The sequence below is a fragment of the Trichechus manatus genome, unplaced genomic scaffold (genome assembly GCF_000243295.1).
Source record: "Trichechus manatus latirostris isolate Lorelei unplaced genomic scaffold, TriManLat1.0 scaffold00061, whole genome shotgun sequence".
NCBI classification, from domain to species: domain Eukaryota; kingdom Metazoa; phylum Chordata; class Mammalia; order Sirenia; family Trichechidae; genus Trichechus; species Trichechus manatus.
The window spans coordinates 9,405,227-9,413,514 of NW_004443997.1; positions in this window are offsets into that span (position 1 = coordinate 9,405,227).

Genomic DNA, 8,288 nt, shown 5'->3' on the forward strand with positions numbered 1-8,288 from the left:
GACTCCATTCACCAATGACCTTTCCACGAACTTTCCATCATTTTGTGTCAGGCACTGGGCAAGTGTGATGATTAAGTCTCAGCTCCTCCAAGAGGGGGCGTTGGCAAATAAGCCGCTGGTGCGAATCTAAGAGGACAAGGGCCTGGACACTGAGGAGTGGGGCTTTGCAGGGTGAATAGGAGGTTTTCAGAGAGAGGATGTGGAGGGTAAGGAGAAAGAAATGACACTCCTGATAAGGAAACAGCATGTGCACAGCCACAGAGGCTGGAGGGTCCAGAGTGTGCTTTGGGTGTAGGGTAGGGTGTGGGAGAGAAAGGGGAAGGAAACAGGCAGGCATCAAAGATTGGGCCCCATCCCACATCCTATCTTGGGTCCAGAACAGGTAGGGGTGTCCCAGGCTGGAGGAGGCAGGCGAGCCAGTCACCCAGAAGGCTTCTCAGCTCTGTCCATTGTCCTTCCCTCCTGGATTTGTTCTCGATGGCTTATAGCCCGGAATCCTGGCGTCACACTCCACTCCTTTCAAGCAATAAGTCCACGGGGCATTGTGGTGAATAGCATGAAGGGGCGTCATCGAAGGAGTCTGAGATGCCCGCTTGACCACCTGCTTCTCATGCATTCTTGGATAAATGCCTTCACCTCTCTGAGACCCCTTTCCTCATCTGCAAAATGGGGGTTATAATCTCACCTATCCCCATGGCGTCCTGCTGGGGGATTAAATGGGATGGTGGGGTAAATGCTTAACACAGGGCCTGCCTGGCACATGGTAATAGACAGGAATGGGTATTATAATAATTATTATTATACCCCTCTGTGAAATGGTCTAATGGGCCCTAGGGACACGTTGGTGCCCAAATCTGGATGGTCTGATGGTGGCCTCAGCCCTTCACTTTACCACAGGGCATGGACTTTGAGTACTTCAAAAGCATCCAGTCTGACTCCTTCATTGTTAGGTTGAGGAACAGGGCAATGGAGGCTCTGGGGAGGGGAATGACGGGGCCAAGGCCACACAGCCTGCATCTAGGCATGTGCGTAGTGCCTCAGTCTCCCAAGCATCCTCTATGTGCCAGGTGTAGAACACCCATCGCCTCCTCTGCCCCTTACAGCAGTTCTGCGAGTTACACTTTACCAACCCCATTTTCCAGATGAGGAAACTGAGGCTTAGAGAGGGTTTAAGTGATTTTCTTAGATTCAATGACTATTAGAATATTGGGAGAGGTGGGGTTTGAAACTAAGGACAAGTGACTCCAAACCCCAGGCTCTTTCTATGCCACACTGAAACCCCCAACCCCTGAGAACCAGCCTGTCCAAATATCAAACCTGCCATCTTGGTAGGGTGACCAACTATCCCGGTTTTCTAGGAACAGAGGGAGTTCCTGGCATATGAGAACTTTCAATGCTAAAACTTAGAAAGTCTTGGGCAAACCAGGATGGGTTAGTCACCTACGTCTTGGGATTAGGAACACCAGGCCCTAAGCCACTGGCCTTCCAGAGCTGCCTTCAAGCACGTCTGCTTCCATCCCTCCATTCAGAATTTCTTTCCTCTGCGCCATGCTGTGTGTGGGTAGAGCCTTAAACTTCCATCGCTGTGAATCACCGTTGATTTTCCAATGTAAGCCTTTGTGAAATCACCTTAGGGCACAATGTACTAAAATTAAAGCATTAGTTAAAATACATAAAACATGAAACAGCGAAAGCAATGGAAACAGCTGAAATAGTATAATAAAACATGTCATTACAGCAGATTAGTATGAAAAATAGTTCTTGCATTATGCCCCGAAGGTTGGCAAACTGGGACTCTGTAAATATGTCAAGAAATGTACACACAAACGCACACGCATAGATATTTATATCAGAAGCAGAGGAAACAGCTGAAATGGTAGGATTATGTGCATTCCACGTCTATCGTGTACATTATTGCCCTGGTTTATGGAACGTGCTCAGATGTATATTGAGGAGCGGGCAAAGATTCTAGGATCTGCAGAGTGTCACAGGGCTCTGCAGTTTTCCGTCAAGAGTTGTCTCGCAAGTTAAAAGCAATCTGTAGGAGATCAGCTTACAGACTCCTCGGCTGGCCTATCAGAGGTCCTGAGCTTTCTCTCCGGACTTTTACCTCCCCAGTTTGTGTGGCTCCTGCTCAGGCCCCACGTGACACCACATTCCTGCTACTAACTGGTTCACAGTCTGTTTTGCCACATGGGGGGGTGGGGGTGGGTGGAGAGGTAGAATTTCTTAAAGGCAAGTTGCAACTTTTGACCACTCTTACTCCTGGCTGGATGGACGGACACCCGTATTTGGGGTCCAGGGCGCAAAATCGGGGGTGAGGGACCTGTTGCAAGGTGACTAGCCATGCATCCCTGTGTGCCCTGGACTGTCCCAGTTCTAGCACTGAAAGACCTTCATCCAGGGAGACCTCTCAGCCCCAGGCAAATCTGGGTAGTTGGCCACCTTGAGACAGAATCCCGATCAAGTGGCTCTTCATATAAGTATTCAACCTCCTAGTAAATTTGTAAGATAAAGATGAACAGAGCCAATGAAATCACCTACGCCCATCCTGGAGTCATCCACCCCCCATTCGAAGCCAAAGGTAGCGTGTAGTTCAAGTTATGAGAATTAGCAGAAAGCTTGGAATTGTTTGTGTGTCACAAAAGCTGGTCAGCAAACCACCGTCCACCGCCGATCAGCAAATTAGCAAATTGCTTCTGGGTTGATCTTTTAGGGTCTGTTTTATTTAACTGACAGCGTCTGTCTCTGATACCAGGGCCCTCAGAGTGATAAATTGCGTCCATATTTACTCTTCTTCCTAAACCTAATTGTGGGGGGGGGGTTGTGTTTTAAATACCTTTTTGATGTGCTAAGAGCTCCCCGTGAGATAAATAAACAGACCGTTAGGTTGAGCAGAGAGGTGTCCACAGAAGCGCAATCTCCTAATTCACAGTAGTTAATGGACATTAACCTCTCCTGCTTTCCTCTCTCAGCTCACACCCTCATCCTATAATCATTGTCATTACTTATAATAACATTTTACACTGGTAGGTCAGCTTTTCTTTCTAAGTGCTCTAGTCTCGCCTAATGAGTAGCTTTTGAATCTAAATAAGGAAGTCTTTGCCCTTCTCAGGTTTCCCTGTCTAGTGGGGGGAATGCTCTTCTCCTGAGCTTTGGTGCCAGCGCACACACACATTTACATTCAACACACATTCACACACATGGTCACACATTCACACTCATGCACGCATATGTGCTCACATACATCTACACCCATGGGCGTACACATCACACGTGCATACGTGTTCAGACACACGCTCACACACTCACATGCAGTCATACTCATGCATGCATATGTGCTCACTCACACGCTTACACTCGTGGGCACATACGTCACACACACATACAGTCTCACACATGCTCAGGCAGTCACACAGTCACACTCATGGGTAGGCACTGACACATGCATATGTGCTCACACATGCATACATGCATACATGGACACATGTTCACACTCATACACATTCACACTCATGGCTACACACACATGCATGCACGCTCACACATTCACAATCGTGGACACACACACATGCACACATATGTACTTACACATATTCACAATCGTGGGCACACCCACTCATACTTGCATACATTCTGACACATATATACATGCTGATGCATTCACATACCTTCACACACACACTTGCATACATACTCACACATGCATACATGCTCACACACGCTCACACACGCTCACACACACCCAAAGTTATAAATGGAAACTAATATTATTTGTCATTTCCTTCCCTTCAAGATGCAAATAATCATGGTAGCTACCATTTTCAGAGCTCTTAAAATCTGCCAGTTTTTCTGCTAAAGGCACTTTGCTTGCATTTCATCCTTGTAGCAACCCTGTGAAGCAGGTCATTGCCCCATTCTATAGACGGGGAAACTGAGGGTCCCAGAGGTGAAGTAACTCACTCAAGGTCACACAGTTAATAAGTTCCAAAGTTCTCTTCCAACCCATGACTGTTACCAGGGCCCACACTGGTGACCCAGATAAACCACCACTGACCCAAATAAACTCAACGACTCTGGTCTCTCAAATGCCCTTGCCCACTCTCCTCGGGCAGACCCCAGCAAGAAAGAAGAGGGTGCCAAGGAGCACTGACCAGTGGGTAGCCTCTGTCAACCACAGAGCAGGTTGTCCTATTATAGGAGCTGCAGAAAACACCAGGGCAGCTGCCGGAAGAAGCATTGTCCACACTGGACCCGACATGATGTCAGGGCGATCTAGACCTGGAGCTGCCATCTCTCAGAGGGGGCTGAGAGTGTGGCCTGGCTGCCCACGCCCTGGCTGGACCCGCCTGAGCCTCGCACATACCGGCCCCATTTGCTGTTCCTGGTCCCCACCGTTCTGGATGGATACAGTACTTTTCATGCTTCCCAGCCAGGATGGGGGAGAATGTCACTATGGCCTGGGTCACAGTTGCCACTGCAAGCTGAGGACTTGGAAGGACAGGAGGCCAGATTCCCATTCCTTGCAGCCCTGCAGACAAGAGTGTGACAAAGAGAGAAAAAGCAGCTCCGTTTAGCATCTTTCCTGCTGGCAGCTTGAAGCGATCGGAGGCGTCAAACGTCCCCTGTTTGGTTTTGAGGCAAATGCCACTTGGCTGGGGTGGGAGCCCCATTTTCAGCAAGTGTTTCAGCAGAATGCCAGAGACCAAAATTATACGCCTTCCCCCCACGGCTTAAAAAGCAGCCTTCGAGGGGGTTTTGCCCATGTATAATTCAAGAAGCGCCGAAGCTGGAAACTGCAAACTCGGTTGGATTTTCCGTCCCTGAGAGGATCTTTGTCTTTGGCCACAATTGTTTAAAATTGCGGTGTCGTGTGTTTGGAACGGAATGGCTTTGACCCCTTGTTCAGGTGACGCTCATCAGACCTTCCTCGTGGAGGAGCCGGCAAGGAGACAGAGGGAAAAACCTGAGAGGCTTTGGTCTGCGTCCAAAGTTGTTTATGGCTCTTCTTCTTTGTCCTCTTCAAGAACACAGAAGCACGAAGCAAACAGCAACCTGCTCAGCTGGGGTTTGAGACTCGGAGGACGGTGCTCCATGTCTCAGACGTTCAGAGGACATCTTGCCGCCTGGGAGTGGCAGTTTAAACACGCAGAGACTCTTAAATAGCTTGAGCATGCTTCCCAGCCCCCATCCCAACAGGCCAAGACCCCAAGAGACCAGGACGTTTGGGGCCTTCCACAGATTACTCGAACCCCATTGCCGTCCCTGAGCATAATTTCCATTTCCAGGGGGACAGAAGCACGCGGGGGTTGGCAGCTCTCCAGATTATCTCACTTTCAGGGGTGTGGCAGGAGGACAGATTCAAGAAGCAGGTGGATCTTGCCTCAAATCTCTGCCCTGCTTCTTACTGGCTGTGTGTCCTTGAACAAGTTGCTGAACCTCTCTGGACCTTTGTTCTATTGTTTATAAAATGGAGCTAGTGATGCCTGCCTGGAGTCCCTGGTGGTGCAAATGGTTAACAGTTAACCTCCACCAGGGTTTTAGCCATATCCAAAGACCATCTTTAAGTGAACACAGTTCCTTTTTGTATTGAAATTCAAGTATTTGAAAAGAAAACTGCTATATCCATACCATGAATGGAAAGCTGGAATCACTAGCCATAATTTTTAAAAACATACCTAACTATTAAAATAAAAAATGGTTCACCCAAGGACCCCCTAAAATCATCTTGCGTCAGGACCAGGACTGTAGGGAGGAAGTGAAGGTCAGGGTCGTGTGAGTGAGGGTCAGGACCGGGCAAGTGAGGGGTAGAGCTGTACGAGCATGTGACCATCAGGGCAGTGAACGTGAGCATCAGATCCCTGTCTTCGTTATAAATTTTGATGTTTTGTTCATCATGGCTATTTTTCATTAATTTTAATTTCTTAAATTATTTCATTAAATATTTTTATCTTGAGTCCCTGATGAAGCAGGAGAAAAGTGGGGTGCAGAACTCAAATCCTAGTAAAAAGACCAGACTTAATGGTCTGACTGAGAGTGGAGGAACACCAGAAAGCATGGCCCCTAGACTCTCTGTCAACCCAAAACTAAAACAATGCCCGAGGCCAACTCTTCAGACAAAGATTAGACTGGACTATGGGACATAAAATGATATTCGTGAAGAGTGTGCTTCTTAGCTCAAGTAAATACATGAGACTAAATGGGCAGCTTCTGTCCAGAGGTGAAATGAGATGGCAGAGAGGGTCAGGAGCTGGTTGGATGGACATGGGAGGTCAGGGGTGGAAAGGAGGAGTGTGCGGCCACAGTATAGGGAGAGCAATTAGGGTCACATAACAATGTATGTATAAAATTTTGTATGAGAGACTAACCTGAATTGTAAACTTTCACTTAAAGTACAACAATAAAAAAATAAATACAATAAAAGAATCTTAAATATTTTTATCTTGATTCCTGAGTTTTTTGGCATCCCTTTAAATTTTGCCCCTGGGTGAGTGCCTCACTGTCCTCACCCTAGTCCGGCCCAGTCTTGCAGACCAGGAGAATGTGCTCCCCACTCTGAGAAACCTAGTCCTAGCTCAGAGGCCCAGTCTTCCTGGACTGGCATCTTAGAGTAAGTGGGACAGACAAAATGACAAGCAGACAGTGCCTAGGAGGAGCAGGTGGGGCGTGGCAATCAGCGTGGGCCCAAGTGTTTGGCAAATGGATATTGAGAACGATCTTCAAGGCCGAATTAACTTCCGGGCCTGAAGGGACCATTAACTTCCGTTCTCAGACTCCCCTTAATGGACTGAGCACTGTCTCCCCTCCGCCCAAGGTAAACCGTTTACCTCCGGCCTCCCTTGCTTGCCAAGGGCCTGGTGTTTATAAAGCCATTTGCACTCCCCAGAGAAGGGAGAATGTATGGTGATTGTTTCATCATTAAATTAACTCTGCCACAACCAAGGCACAGCATGGGGGGCGTCCCCATTCCTGTCCTCCCGCTGACCCATGCGTGCTCACTGATCGTAGATGCGGTCCGACGCCGTGAACAGGTGTAAGATTCGGCTGAGTGAGCCCAGGCTGGGGCTGGAATGCAGAATTGCACCTTGCCTTCCAGGGTTCACAGGCCACAGAGTTCCAAGCATTTCACAGGCCTTTTCTAGCAAAGCTAATTAACTCCCCACTCCCCTCCGGTATAGAGCAAGGAACAATTGACTTGACCGAGTTTCAACAGCTGGTAGGTTGGGGCAGCCTTCTTGTGCTGATCTGAGGGGCCACCAAGACCCTGGAAGTACACACACGAACATGTGAGCGCAGACGCACACAGGCCTGAAAGTCTACGTTTTCATCTTGGAAAGCTTTGGGGGAGCCTTCTGGAATGTACTATTCAGATGCAGCTCTCCCTGAAAGGGGATCCTTTGAGCCTTTGTAAGCAGATAACCTCACAGTGTTGTGAGACTTTCTGGAACGCTGACTGAGAGCTTCAGCTCCCCAAGGGGGAGACGTGAAGACCAGGAAGGAAAGAGATGCTCAAAAAATACATGGGAATGTATTGAGAATATAGGACAAAGTATGGTGACACATTCATTCATTGATTCAGCCAGTATTTACTGAGGACCTACTATGAGCAGGCTCTGTCTAGGGATATAACTAGGATGAATAAGATAGACAAAGTCCTTCCTCTTATGGAGCTGCAGTCTGGTGAGGGGGATGGAGCATAAGCAGCTGAACCCACTCCTTACCTCAGCCTCTAAGACCTTATGTGATATGACCCCTGGCCTTGCCTCATCCCCTGCCACCTTCCCCTAGTCCACCATGCTCCAGCCACTTGGCTTTCTTTCTGTCCCGTGAACACACCAAACTTATTCCCACCTTAAGGTCTTTGCACATGTTGTTCCCTCTGCCTGGAGCATCCTTTTCTTGGATAGTGAGGCCTTCCCTGACCTCCCTATCTCAATTCCCCATCTCTTCTCAGAGTCACTTTCTAACCCATTGACTTGTTTTAGTTTCTTCTCGGCACATACCACCATCCTGGATATTTATTTGTTCTTAAGTTCAATGTCTTTCTTCTCCATTAAAATGTGAGCTCCTTGAGAGTAGAGCCCTTTTCTAGAGAAGGGAAGCAAACAAAAAGTTAATAAGTGATTAGGACACATGACGCAGGGAACAGTGTAATGAGAGAGAATAACACTGGCAGGTGTGACCTGTTCAGCAGGGGGTCAGGGAAGGTCCCCTGGAGGGTGATGTTTAAACTGAAGCCTGCAGGGCAAGGAAGCTGGGAAGCTGTTGGGGGGTGAGGGGTGGGGAGA